The sequence below is a fragment of the Hyaena hyaena genome, unplaced genomic scaffold (assembly GCF_003009895.1).
Source record: "Hyaena hyaena isolate Hyena2069 unplaced genomic scaffold, ASM300989v1 scaffold_1641, whole genome shotgun sequence".
NCBI classification, from domain to species: Eukaryota; Metazoa; Chordata; class Mammalia; order Carnivora; family Hyaenidae; genus Hyaena; species Hyaena hyaena.
Window position 1 is genome coordinate 98,762 of NW_024082264.1, and position 15,338 is coordinate 114,099.

Here is a 15,338-nt window from a genome sequence, read left to right on the forward strand (position 1 = left end):
AATAAAATGGTCTGTATTGTTGTTCATGTCAGCCTAGCGACTTTTAACAAATTTTATAACTCAACTATTTGCTTGTAATTTTTAAACCCTATAAAAGTAACAAATAGTTCCCATGAATATGTTTAAATTATACAATATGTAAAATAAAAATAATGGTTCAGAGAACAATAAGATAAGTAAAATAAATAGAACTGAGACAGTACAGAGAATAGTAACATCCATCCATATCCTCACCAATAATTTTGATAATTTACATATCGAAAAATGTGTACTTCCCTAAGTTCTTCATATTTTATGAGCTATTGCTATGTTTTCTTTTCTCATAATACATTGTTAATTGGCTAATACTTATAGTAACAACTGTCTCATAGCTTGTAGATTCCATGGATATTTTAGAATATTAAAGAATACTTCTGAAAACTAACAAATGATTATTTTTGGTTAGTGTCTATCTGTACAGAAAAATAACTTAAACCTTTTACTGGCAAAGTCATGGATCTCTGTTATTAGAATAACTTCCTAATTGTGCTGTTCACAGCCTTTATATTTTTATTAATTTTAATTTTATCTTTTGCTTTTTAAACAGAGTTGTGTTTTATTTTCCCACCATGATTGTAAAATTAGTCTATTTCTACTTATAATTCTAAAAGTTTATTTTGGATCGTATATTATGAGGGAATGTTTTCAAGTATGTTCAAGTTTATCATTTTCATAGATTCTCATTTAATTGTTTATTTTGTCATTATGTAGTGCCCATCTCTATCCTACTCAAACACTACCTGTTTGCTTTTGTCTATTTTTTTCTGACAGTAATAGAGTTATTAACTTTTTTTGACTCAAAATTGCATCATATATATTTTCAATTGCTTTCTTTTTCATTTCCCCTTTTTTGGTATGTTTCTTGTAAGCTACATATAGCTAATATTTAGAAACTGCAGACAGAAGACTATTTTTTAATATAGGAAATTGTAGTCTTTTTACATTTATTATGATTGATTTAATTGATAGCGATTTGTTTAGTACAATTACAAATCAATTTGAATTTTGAATTTTTCTACTTGTATTTCTACCCTATCCTTAGAATATTCCACTTTTCTATTATTTCTTAAATTTAGAGTCTTACCAGTTGAACTGTTAAGATCTTCTTCAGTTCTCTGCATTTTGCTTCTCCCATTTTTTTCTTTTTTTAATTTTTAAAATATTTAGTTTTTAGAGAGATAGCATGAGTGGGGGAGGGGCAAAGAGCAAGGAAGACACAGAATCTGAAATAGGCTCCAGGCTCTGAGTTGTCAGCACAGAGCCCAATAAGCGGCTTATACTCACAAACTGTGATATCATAATCTGAGCTGTGTTGGATGCTTAACTCACTGAGCCATCCAGGTGCCCCCCATTTCTTTTTTTCTTTCTCCTCTTTTGTTTTCTTCAAGGCTTCCCTTTTAAAAAACCAAATATAGGTTATAGATTTTGTTTTTTCTAGGATTCCAATTAGTTGGTTAGTGGACTCACTAAACTGGTCCTTTTCATGTCGTTTTTTTTTTTTTCTTACAGTCTGTCCTCCATGGTAAAAGTTTTGTTGGATGTTCTTCCCCAGCCCTTCCATTTATGTATGTAATTATCTATGCAAACTGTCTTTTGTTTTTGTGAGACTCTGCTACATAGTGGTGGTTGTTTTTATTATTATATTCTTGTCTGCTCTCCAAGACATCTTAGTGCCAGTTTTTTGTTTAGATTCCAGGCTTCTGTGTGTGTGTTGTGGGTTCTTTTGCTATGCCTGTTGATTTTTGGTTGCCTGCTTCTGTTTACGACCTAAGCCCTGGGCTGTGGTTCTTCTGGAGTGGTAGGTAGGAGGGTCTGTAAGGAAGCCCCTCAGGGCAGGACGTCTCTGGGAAGTCTGCCTATAGGGCCTGGCACAGTGACTGGCAGTGTTTGCTTTAAAAAGGTGAGAGGGTTGGGGTGCCTGGGTGGCTCAGTCAGTTAAGCGCCGACTTCAGCTCAGGTCATGATCCAGCAATTTGTGGGTTCGAGCCCCGAGTAGGGTTCCGTGCTGACAGCTCAGAGCATGGAGCCTGCTTCAGATTCTGTGTCTCCCTCTCTGCCTGTCCCCTACTCATGCTATGTCTCTCTCTGTCTCAAAAATAATTAAACTGTTAAAAAATTAATTAAGTAAAAAGGTGAGAAGGGAGCTGCTCGGCTTTCTCACTTGTGACACTAACACTCACACCAAAACTTTGGCTTTTGCTCATTGTTCCTATCTTTTCTTTAGATAAGGCTTCTCCTCTCCCCTGGAGGAAAATATTTCCCTCACTCGGATAGGAGCAGAGGAAGAGAAGGTAGTTGCTGACCGATGAAGTTGTTCCTAATGTGGACTTTTTAATCCCTTGGTGTGTCTTGGCTGCCCTTTTGCTCTCTGGGGCCCTGGTGGGAGCTCCCCCTATGGCATTTTCTGTACTCTTGGCATTATTTTTTGTCCAGGCTTCAAAATCTTCTTTTTTCTTTCCTCTCTGATGACCCGGGCATAGGTTACTTTTAGTGTTACGGGCTTATCATTTTGTTTTTTGAATACTGTTATATTATTACCTCTGGGATTCTGACAGGAAGGGGAGCTGGTGTGTGCTCAGCCCATCATTCTGAGCTTCTTTCGATTATTAACATTATTACTACTACTTCCGTAGCATCTACACCCATGTCTCCCTGTTCCCACCTGTGTGCATGGAAGGAAACCTTCTCTTGTTTCGGGCCCTCTGCTATTCATTAGTTCACAAGGCCATCTGTTCCTATTGGCCTGGACGTTAGACCACCTGCAATCCTCCCTTACTCTCTCTGTCCTTCACCACGGAAATACTGTCATCTCTCTAATTTTTCTTTTTCATTCTCGTACTACCTCATCTTTTGCTTTTAGTTCTCATCCAAGCTTGTCAGAGGCTGACTTGCCTTCCAGATTTTCCAAACACTCAAACTCAGTGAGATCTGACTCTTGGATTCTCCTCTCTGGTGTTGCTTTGACAGAGGTCATCAACCAGCTCCACTTTACCAAACCCAATGGACAAATGCAGATCTTTGCGTGACCCTGTTAATGACACCAGACATTGTCTTCACCCTGAGGCTTCGAAGCAAACCTTTGATCTACCAGTGCTGCTCTGTCCTCTTTTATTATGTTTTTAAACTTCTCTCTCAAACTCCTTCTCCTACTCCTCCTCACACTTTGTTACCCTGAATCCATTTTTGGGCCAATTGTTCTTAAATGTTTCGCAGTGCCTGAGTATTTTCACCCCTTCATCCCATTTCATTCTCCTTTCTTTCACTTGGGTTCTGATCTTTCTAAGTGACATCTGATAATAATCTCACTGATAAGACTTATTATTGCTCATCCTGGGCTAAATCCAATGTTTAGCCTTTTACATGTACTACCTTCTTTATCCTTCAAAATAACTTTATGAGGTATTGTAATTTCCATTTTATGGAAAAGAGAACCGACACTCTGTAAGACTCAATAACTTGCCCAAGTTCCACAGCTAGAGAGTGAAGCAGCCAGGAGTTGGATCAAGACTGTTCCCTGGAAGGGTGTGCCCTTATTCTCTGGGCTATTTGCCCTCATGGCCCACCTCATTTCCTGCATTCAAATCATGGAATTCTTAGAACTACCTGGCTGTCAGCATTTGTTGATGCCTAAAATGGGCGTGATTTTCTACAATTGGCATATTTTTTCATAAAAAGTCACAACTTTTCCTTTGCACATTTCTTGTAATTCAGTGAGTCAACACAATCTCCGGTCTTTGTTTGCCATTTCTCCTTTTTTCTTTTTTTTTTTTTTATAGATTTTTTTTTTTTTTTAAGTCATCTATACACCCTACATGGGGCTTGAACTCACAGTGCCCAGATCAAGAGTCACGTGCTCTACCAGGTGGGCCAACCAGGTGCTCTGAATCTCTCTTAATAAACACACATATAGATCTACCTTTTCTCCCAGGCAAAGATATAAATTCATAGTCATGTTTAAAGTGCTACTAACTTAAAAAAAATACCTTTGCATGGTGGTTCCAGACCATTAAAGGTAAAAATTAAAATGGTGACAGGGCACCTGCGTGGCTCAGTCAGTTTAGTCTGACTTTGGCTCAGGTCATGATGTGTCTGTTCACGAGTTCGAGTCCCTCATTGGGCCCTGTGTTGACAGCCCCTCCCCTGCTCATGCTCTGTCTCTCTCACTTTCTCAAATACAAATAAATGTTGAAACAATTTTTTTTTTTTTTTAAAATGAAAATGGTGAGATGAGTTTTAAAATTAGATTTATACTTTGGTCCTTCAGATCCCATGCTTTCATGTATAGATACACATTACATGGAAGATTCTCAGAAAAGAGAGAAAGTTATGAGATCCAAGGCCCTCAAGAAATAAGAGCCCAAATCCCATGTAACATCTTCTGGGAGCAATTCTTTTCCAGCTGCTTGCCGCTGTCGCTGGGCCTCTGTGCCCTGTCTCAGGTTGGCAGCAGAATTCCCGTCTCTTACTATGGAATCTCAGACTGTGAATCCTATTGGATATCTCTTCAGTTCCCAGATTAAACTGACTCTAAAGTCACCAATAACCAGGGTTAGAAACTCTCAAGAGCTCCGCCTTGTTGCCACCCTCACACAGTGAGAAGATCCTGCTGGGCATTCTGGGCCAGCTGTAAGCTGTTATTCATCCCCTTGACCTCTTCATCTCCGAAATGTCCCCAGTCCTACCTCCAAAGGGACATAGAATAACTAACTTTGTCATATGTATGTTTGGTCTTTCTGTTCTGCCCTGGGCCTTTACCTATGCCTTTCTTCTTTTTATTTGCCAGTCCACAGTGGGTAGCTGTGCACTCTATCATTCCTGGGGGCTCCCATGTACTTGGACTGCAGAGCAAGCAGCAGCCTCTAGAGTTGTGTGCTGGGCTGGCACCTCACAGATCTGCCCTGACCAGTAAGCTTGGTGCGAGTCTGTGACTTAAGAAGTGGAGAAGAATGTGATGGTCTCCATACCCTGCACTACATTCTGTAGAGTTCATTTTGTCAAGCAGTGTGAATTATTTTAAGTAGACATCTAAGTCTCCCATTTTGACAGTAGCTTTATTAGATATACATGGATGGATGGAATCATAACTGTAAATCAAATACTTGGATTTAGAAATCCTCTCTATGAGTCTTTAAAATACTCCTTCATGTTTTAAAAAAAAGATATAGTTCAAGTTCTAAAGTACAAGAACTCTGATTATGTGTATGAAATAAGACTCATGATCAGCTCATACCCCACACATCAGAATGGAGGATAAGTTTCATATTTCTTTGGGCACTGTTTATTGTTTTAATGAAAATTCTGTGGAGTTATATGCAGAACTTTATATGGCGATAGGTCTGCACTTTCGTCCTAGATTTTTTGATAACCAAATGTTTATATGAATAGCCAATGTTTGCTCATCAAGTCATTCATTCATAAGTGTATTCATTTAAAAAATTATTGAACATGAAGCATGAGAGACTAAGAATGATCCCTGTACAGTGGGCATATCATGTGCTTTACTTACCCTGATCTCTGTGTTTTGCCCATGAAGGGAAATAGTTGGGCGAGATTAGAGCTTCTCTAACCACATCTTTTGAAACACAGGTAAGCCGCTCAATAGTTATTCTAGGTTAGCTCCTTGCAGGGAAGTCCTTGGGAAAAAGACCTACAATCTGTTAGCATATATTTGAATGTCTTGCAAATGTGCATTTGATTAGGAACACTTATTTTCTTTTTCTGTATTACCTTCAGGCCTGTGCTTGCTCTTTCACGTAAAAACGTATGAGTGGGTGCATTGCCGCAGCATACGTGTGCCAAGTTCAATTAAGTGTTAGCTCGGGCGCTGATGCCTCTGCCCTGCATGTGTTCAAGCTGTCTAGGAGTCATTGTGCAATATAGCAAGCGAGTGGGAAAAGTGCCAAGTTGCGATAACATCTTTTACAGGTTTTATCTGAAGGTTTTGTGAGCTTCTTGTCTGACTTTTATTCTTGTGAAGGGGAATGTGAGCAGATGGCAGATGTTGTAGGGGATTTCACTCTGAGATAAAAATGATGAACTACCTCCTGTGTCCGATGTCTAGATTAGAGCAAATTGAAGAGTATTCCTCAAGTGTGAGGCAAAGGGGCGAACAAAGATCACTGTTTGCAATGACATATCTTTGTAAAATTGTGTACCTTTAGTGAAGTATAAAAGTAATGAGATGTTGGGACTGACGTGACTGCAGATGTCACCCATAATGTCCCTCCAATAGTCAATTTCTTGTGTGTATCCAAACTGGCTCACTGCTCTCATTTAGGGATGTGGAAATTATAAACGTTATAAATGTGGATATAGTCAATATCTTTGTACTAGAAAAATAGCAATTCTGACTGTTTTAAATAACCGGAGCCCTATGTGTGATTTTTCTTGAAAAAATATGATTTAAAAGTTTGGACATAAGTATGAGATCCCTTTATATAGATAATATAATAATTTCTTCTGATTTTGAATAATTCCCTATTCTTAGATTTGTATTTGCAAGAGGTAAATGAATGGAAGAGCATCCCCATTATTATCACACCTAAGTAGAGCAAGGTAGCTGTTTTGTAGTCACTTCGAAAACGTTGGTATGGTACCAACTATTATGTCCGTAACAGTAATTGACACATAGTAGCTCCTCATTAAATAAGTGTTGAATGAATGAGCATTCACAACTGTAATTTCTAATGAGATGGAAAGGAAGAGCGAAAAATATAGCAATCAGGGTTTTAGAGATTGTTTATTCAACCAAAAATGAATTAAATATGAATCCATATCAAGAAATTTCAAAATATTTGCAAACAAAATGAGAATAACAGTGAGTTCAATAAAAACACTTAGAATTTTTTAGGATATCTAAAATAAAGTTTCACATGTAAAGACGAGTTTTGAATAGCTAGATTATAATAACAATGAGTATGTTATGTATCTAGTGTTGGACCAAAAGTAGGACATATTTTGAAATTAAAGAAAAACCCAAGCACTTCGTATTTCACAGTAGTGTTAGGAAAAAAAGAGATGCAACAAAATCTACAGATGAGGCAATAATTAAATGTGATTATTAGCATTTTGGTATAATGCAGTTAGTAGTTTTCAGGAATCTTATTGGAAAAAATGGATAGCAGAATTGATCATATGAGAATGTCTATAAGGAAATTGAGATTACAGAAATACATTTTAAAAACCCCACCAGTTTATAGTGAGTAGTTTTCATCCCTTGGGAGCATTAACCTTTCCAATAAGAACCAGATGAATAACAGAGGCACTGACGAAAGGTGGGGGAAATATTTATCTCATCTTCAATAAGTAATCATAAAATTTATAGCTGTAATGTATAGGTGCAAAATTCATCTATTTCTAAATCTTTTGGCAAATAAAGCAGCTTTATGCCCATTCTACAGATGAAACTATTGAAGTCTAGAGAGATTTCTGATTAGAAAAAAAAATAGGGCAGCTTTTGAATGTAACATTTTCTTCTTCCTCTTCTTTTTTTGTTATTATTTTTTAGGAAGAAGAAGAGGGAGAAGGGAAGAGGGAGGAAGGGAGAGAGAGAGAGAGAGAGAGAGAGAATGAGTGGAGGAGGGCCAGGGAGAGAGAGAATCTCAAGCAGCCTAAGCAGCCTCCATGGTCAGTGTGGAGACCACTGCGGGTCTTGATCTCACCACCAGAGATCATGGTCTTAGCCAAATTCAAGAGTGGGATGCTCAATCAACTGAGCCACCCAGGCACCCCGCATCTTCCTCTCTAATTTGAATTTTACTTAGAAAACTTATTGTCAAAATGTGATTATCAAGAGCCATTAAAAATGTCAGGAGATTGTTTGCCTTATTGTTTTGTCAGCTCTTGCAATCTTTTTTAACTTCATGTTAGTTAAATAGCACAGGATGTGCTTAGTGGTTATCTGTCATTTTGCAGGAAAGCTCTATTTTATCATTCCATCTTGCTGTGACTTCTCATTGTCCTTTCAGGGGTCCCCTGCACCCTTTCTCTCTGTGTGGTCTTGGTGGCAGTTGGTGCCAGCCTCCCACAGTGAACACCCCACAGGCCTGACCTCCCCTTTCTGCCTGTATGTAGAGAAGCAGAGAAGAGTTAAGTGTCTTGCCATGAGGCCCTTCACATCTCCTGGGGTCTTTCCTGTTTATTAATCAAAGCCCCTAGCCTCCCTTTCCCCTCCGATTCCCTTGTAGTTTATCAGCAGATTACCTTTATCTTAAGTTAGTCAGAATCATTTTTTTAGTTGTCATTTATTTATTTTGAGAGAGAGAGAAACACTGCAAGTAGGGAAGGGGCAGAGAGGAGACAGAGAGAATCCCAAGTAGGCTCTGCACAGTCAATGTGGACCCTGAGGTGAGTCTTGATCTCATGAACCATGAGATCATGACCTGAGCCAAAATAAAGAGTTGGATGCTCAACCAACTGAGCCACTCGAAGTGTCCCTAGCTAGAATTGTTTTATAATGGCTGCAACCAAGGACTCTGAGTCACAATATTTTTTTGAAGAAAATACAAGGGTCACCTTCTCAAAATAAGATTAATTCTTTAGATCTTGGGCAGTCTTTAGTGATATTTTAACCAATTCACACATTTTGTGAGTAAGGAAACAAGGATTTAGAGTATCATGGGCTAAATTGTGTCCCTCTCCAAAAAAATTCATATAATGAAGTCCTAACTCCCAGCCCCTCAGAATGTGAATATATTTGTAGACAGGTCTTTAAGTAGGTAGTTAGGTTAAAACGGAGTCATTAGGCTGGGCCCTCAACCACTATGACTGGTGTCATAAGGAGAGGAAATGAGAACCTGGCAGAAACCCCAGTATCGTGTATGCACAGGGAGGTGACCATGAGACCACATGGAGAAAAGCCGTCTGCTGTAGAAGGAATGTTTGTGTCCCCTCTCCAACTTCATTTGTTGAAAGATACTTAATTTCTAATGTGATGGTGTTCGGAGGTAAGGCCTTCGGGAGGCAACTAGATCATGAAAATAAAGCACTCATGAATGGAATTATAAAAGAGACTCCAGAGAGCCCTTTGTTCCTTCCTCCATGTGAGGACGCAACTAGATGACAGTCCTGTAAGAACTAGGAAGTGACCCCTGAGCAGTTACTGAATCTGCCAGTATCTTGACCTTGGTCTTCCTAGCCTCCAGAACTGTGAAAGATTACTATTTGTTGTTGAAGTCACCCAATCTGTGGCATATTTATTATAGTAGCCAGGACTAAGGGAGTGTCCATCTATATGCCAAGGAGAGAGGCTTCAGAGAAAACCAAGCCTTCTGACACCTTGATCTTGGATTTGTAGCCTCTAGAGCTGTGAGAAGATAAAATTCTACTGTTTGAGCCTGCCCAGTGTTTGGTATGTTATTCTAGCAATCCTAGTAAACTAATACAAAGGAGTAATACCACTTGTCCAAGATTATACTTTTAGCCATGGCAAATGTCAGACCCAAAGCCAAATCTAAGAAGTCCAAGTTCAGTGCTTATGTTGATCCATGAATGTGGCAGTAAGCTTGGGTTCTATATGTCATGACTGTCATAAATGTTATTTTGAGCAGTATTTTAGTTAATTATGTGATTGACTAGCAGTCCACTTAAAACTTCTGATTATGGTTTACCAATCTGTAAAAATGGCTTTAAATCTGAAACTGAGTGCAGGAATATGACAAATCACTTATTAATGTTCACACACACACACACACACACACACAAATGGCTCTTTTTTTCAGATTCTCAGCTCAGAGGGTTTCTAAAAGACTATTAAATTTGGATAGAGATTTGTTTTTTAAAACCCACATTCCAGAGTATGATTCAATGGGTCTTAAGGAAAGACCACACTCATTTGTGATTTTAGAAATAAATTACACGCTAAGCTTTTACCAAATAGCTTTACAGCTTCTGCCAAAGTCCATAATCAATCTTTTTCTCAACTCATTTTGTAACTTAAATGCTGTTAAGTTACCAGAGGAATAATGCTAAATATGAATACACAAAAAAAGAAAGGAAATGGAGCTTAGCCTTAATTCAGTGGAAAATGAGGGTGAGTAAAAGCTTCTCTGGGGGAATAAATTGATTCAATTAACTGTCTTAGTTAAATTAATCCCATTTGAGAACCAAACACTCTCTAGTGCTTTGGGAACCATAACTTTCTAAATGGTCCTCTAGCAATTAATATAACATAGGGAGGTAAACACATGTGTTTATTCATTGTAGTTTTATCCATTGTAGTTCAAAGGAAGCTTAATCAAAATATTCTTATTGTTTGTACTGTCCTAGAGAGAAGCTCAATATCTGGGGTGTTACTGTCAGATCAATCACCCTCAGAAGTTTATAAAAAGATTTCCCTCAAAGCTATCCTCACTATTGAGGAAGTGACCTCATTTAGTCTCTTACCAAGTCCTTTTCCTGAAGGTACTTAATTATAGTCCATCAGTGGGACAGGAATACTTAGCGGAAGAAAACCAGGACTTTTCTTGAGTGGATGAAGTGGAAAAGAGAAAGGGGGCCATGCGGTGCCTTGACAATTTCTGCAGGAATTTTGAATTAATGACGACTTGAACATAGTTCCCCAGAAAATCAAAATGGATGATGTGTCCTAATGTGTATATGAATGTAGTCTCCCTGGAAATTAAAATTAAAATTTAGAAAGCAATACCATTTAAAATAGCATCAAAAATGACATTTTTAAGGATAAATCTTTCACGTTTCCTCAAACTTTTCAACCCTTTTCTCTTCAGACCTTTGTTCTTCATCCTACAGAAGCCTCATAACATGGTTCAAGACTGAGAGAATAAAAATGGCTTCATGGATTTGCTCACAAGTCAAATCTGAGAAACTGAAGTGGAAGAAGGTGGTTTTGGAAGGGGCAAGCTGTGTATTTCATGAGCTGCTGGAAGTGTGAGAGTTACATAAGGGAGGCAGTTAATAAGTGTAGTAAATCCACCTTCAGGGGACTACCAGCCCCACAACAGTTCACTGGTAGCCAGGATCCTACAGGTGCATATCTTTTAAGTGCCTTTTCCTATTTTTCAAACCACTCTATTCATAAGGATTACCTAGAAAACCCATTTCTGGATCAGTCAGATTCAAATGGAGGTCTCTTTAAAATTTTTAAAAATTTTTAATTTCTTTCTGAGAGAGCGAGCGAGCAGGGGATGGTCAGAGAGAAAGGGAGATACAGAATCTGAAACAGGCTCCAGGCTCTGAGCTGGCAGTCAGCACAGAGCCCAACAAAGGGCTCAAACCCAAGAACCATGAGATCATGACCTGAGCCGAAGTTGGACTCTTAACTGACTGAGCTACCCAGGCACTCCTCTTTTACGTACTTTTAACCATCTTTTTCTCTCAAGTCTGAGAAGCCAAAAACAATCTTTAATTTGACCTAAATAATACCATTTATGCTCCTCAATAGAACAATTCAGAGTGAGGTTTCTTCAAGTTTTCTATCCCCCCCCCCCTTTTTTTTTAAATTCATTTCTAGGAGAGAGAGAGAGAGAGAGAGAGAGAGAGAGAGAGCGTGCGCAGGGGAGGGTCAGAGAGAGAGGGAGATACAGACTCTGAAATCGGCTCCAGGCTCTGAGCTGGCAGTCAGCACAGAGCCCGACGCGGGTCTCGAACCCACGAACCGCGACATCATGACCTAAGCGAAAGTCGGACGCTTAACCGACTAAGCCACCCAGGCGCCCCTCCCCTTTCTTTTTATACACCTGTTCTTTATCCTACAGCAGCCTCATAACTTGGTGCTCCTCTTATTTTACCAACTCAGGACCCCAACCAACCTCAATTGTTTCAACATAGCCAGACTGGATGCCCGGGTGGCTCAGTCACAGTGCAGAGCCTGCTTGGGATTCTTTCTCTCTCTCTCTCTCTCTCTCTCTCTCTCTTTGGCCATCCCATGCTCACTCGCTCTTTCTCTCTCAAAATAAATAAATCAAACCAACCAACCAACCAACCAACCAAGCCAGACTACATCCCGCCTCCTCCTTCTACTCCTTCACTTTAGCCACTTTTGCTAGCATTGCCATTTCCCTTCTACTTCGTGTCCTTTCCTACATTACACCTAGCCCATCTACCTAGCCCTGATCTTAAACCAATCCAGTATCATAAGTGTTGAACTCTGGGGGAGAAAGCACACCACCAAGTGGCTTCTGCCGCGCTGGATGCCCACACTCTACTGGGCTGCAGCCTGTCTGGCCAACAACTCGTGCGTTTCTAGTGAGTAGTCCCTGCCGTCTCTCATGATGGCAGGTCACAGTCATGGGAAAATTCAGGTATCTGTTGCCTTCTCTGTTCCCCCAACACCCCTACTCCCTCTATGGAAAAAGGATACCAAGAAAGTTGGGGTGGACTTTAACTCAGGATCAAATATATATTTTTTTAATGTTTATTTACTTATTTTGAGAGAAAGAAAGCATGCGAGTGAAGGAGGGGCAGAGAGAGTGAGAGAGAGAATCCCACCCAGGCTCCGTGCTGTCAGCGAAGAGCCCATCGCGGGGCCGGGACTCACCAACCGTCAGATCGCAACCCGAGCGGGTATCAAGACTCAGACACTCAACCGAGCCACCCAGGCACAGGGTCAAATATGTGAATTGGCATTGCCTTCTAGTTCCCTGGGCTTTGAGCCCTGGAAGGATGCTCCGGGAGCCGTGCCAAAGCCCAGGGGAACAGGAGGAAGAGGGTTGATGCTAGGTGAGCGGAGTTGATCTGGAAGGGTGGCAAAGATACAGCCTTCATCTACAGCCAGGAGATGGAAGGAGTGGAATAGGGGCTAGAGGCTTTCCAGGGAGGGAAACAGTAATGCAGGAGGACGGAATCACCAGCGTGCTGAGGGAGCTGAGCAGTGAGAGCAGAGAGCCCAATGGGGCAGAGAGCGGCAGGAAGAGATGTGGCTGCAGTAGAAGGCGAGGCCGAATTTGGAAGCCAGCCGAGGACGTGGCCTGTTCAAGAACATTAAAAAGGATGCACAATAAGTTTCTTTCTTAGAGCACCAGGTAATAACAATAGGATGACCGAGTGGGAGGCTGGTGGTAAGCAGCAGGACCAGCCGTGGGGGCATCAGGCGAGTGCAGGCACGTGGGGCCCAGCACCGCATACTCAGAAGGCTTTGTAATAGGGATTGAAGGCTTTGTGGTTGCTGCCCTGATAGAAAAAGATAATGATAACTTGAACAATGGCTTATATGCAGTGAGCTTGCTGCCTCTGCTCATGTGCATCCGTCTCCTGCCACCCGCTGCCTCCTGGGGTTCCCAGCCACCTGCTTCCCTGGCCTCTGACCTCGTGGGAAACACTCAGCCTATTCTGCCCCCTTCTGGCATTGCATCCCTACACCTCCTCCTGGCTTCCTCATTTCCATGACCCGGGTAAGGGCATGGAGGTGGGGAGGTCAGGGGCAAATGCCTCAGTGCATTTTGGAGCCGTACAGGGCAGCCAGGGTCACTGCTCTGAGTTGGAAGCGGCATGACGTGTTCAGCAGACATCAGATGTGGTGAGCTTCTTGCTCACCCCCAATCCAGGTGCCAGGCGGGCCTCATTGTGGAAGTTGGAGTCTCTTGAAGGTCATTTATCCACTGTAGGTTGGTGAGGAGGCTGAGGAAGAAGGGGAGACGCCTAGCTTGACTTCCCTGCCCCTGGCTGGGGCACAGCTCCTTCCGTATTCCCAGTGGCATAGGGTCTGTGGTGGGTGGGAGGAGGGACCCAGCAGCTGATGGGGGAAATGAATGTGTATGCCCTCAGGGGGGTTGGCTGGGGGGGCTGGGCACCTGTGAGGGTCAGCATTGGGCCCTGGGAAACATGATGTTAAAAAGCAAATCTAAAACACCATGGTAAGTCAAGAGAGAGACCATGGAAGAAAGAAACATGCTTTATATTTTAGTACCTTTAAAGGTGCATTTTCATGTTGCATTGGGCCCCATGCATTATGTAGCTGACCCTAGGAGGGAACTGGCTGTGCTGTTGCTGTGGTCCAGGCAGGGCCCAGAGTCAGAGGAGCCGAATGATATCTTCTCAGTCTGCATTAGGTCTCGTGAATCTCACCGACTCGGTTCCTACGCTACTTCAAGAATGCTATTATGCACGTTGGGTTATATTTAGATGTTCTTAGTCACTTCACCTTCTAAATGGTGTGCTTCTTCAGAGCAGGAGGTTATCTTTCTGACTAAAGAAGCCAGGAGCTCAGCCTTCAAAGAGAACAAAATAATGAGTCCTGAAGAAGGGGTATTGAATAACAGAAGAGTAAAAATAATGAAGGACCTCATGGAGAAGTGTGTTTGTGTGTGTGTGTGTGTGTGCATGTCTGTTGGTTTAGGAAATACGTGTAATCTAACAGTGGGTCAGTGGAATTGGGGAAGGTCTTGCCTCCCTTGTGTGAGAAGTCTATATTCTGTTTTTGTCCTGATGGTAGGTACCTACTCAGGGAACAAGTCGGGATAATTAAGATGTTAATGATCATGTTTCAGTCTGTACCTCTTGCGGTTTAAGAGAAGGTCCCCTGCAGGAGTGCTGACAATATGGACTCCATCTTTGGCCCTCCATCTTGTTTATGCCCATGTGATGACCTCCTGCTGGCCTACATGTGCCAGGGCCTGTGGAGGTGAATGTGGGCCCTCCCTGGCATGTTGGAAGGCTTGTGCTGATCTTCCGAAAGATGCCTGGTGCACAGAAGGCCCTGTCTCAGTTAACAAGTGGAGAGTCTCTGGCACCCAGATGGCACCACGTTAGATAACTGCCCTGTGACCCCACCACCCTACCCCTTGCTCCATAAAAGTTCGGGATTAAGGTCTGGATTGGGCTGGAAGGTAGCCATATGCTGCCTCCATCATCTGTCTGCCCGCTCATGAAAGTAAGTTACCGTGAAAAAACTGTGTAAATTATATGGAGTGCTGTGTCTCTTTTGTCTTAAAGTGCCTTCTCAGTCTGGAGGATACTTTATGGACCCACTCGCCCCTTCTTACAGTCCACATAGCTTGAAAATAAGTTTATGTTTTAAAATTTTTTTAATGTTTATTTATTTTTAAGAGAGAGAGGGAGAGAATGTGTGTGTGTGAGCAAAGGAGAGGCAGAGAGAAAAGGAGACAGATACTGAAGCAGGCTCCAGGCTCTGAGCTGTCAGCACAGAGTCCAAAGCTGGGCTCGAACCCACGAACTATGAGATCATAATCTGAGCCAAAGTCAGAGCTTAAGTGACTGAGCCACCCAGGCGCCCTGAAAAAAGTTAATATTTGAGGAGCTTCTGGGAGGGAAATGTTTGCTGGCTTCACAGTGTATCCAAAAAAAAAAAAAAAAAAAACCCACCAAAAAAAAGAGGAAAAAAA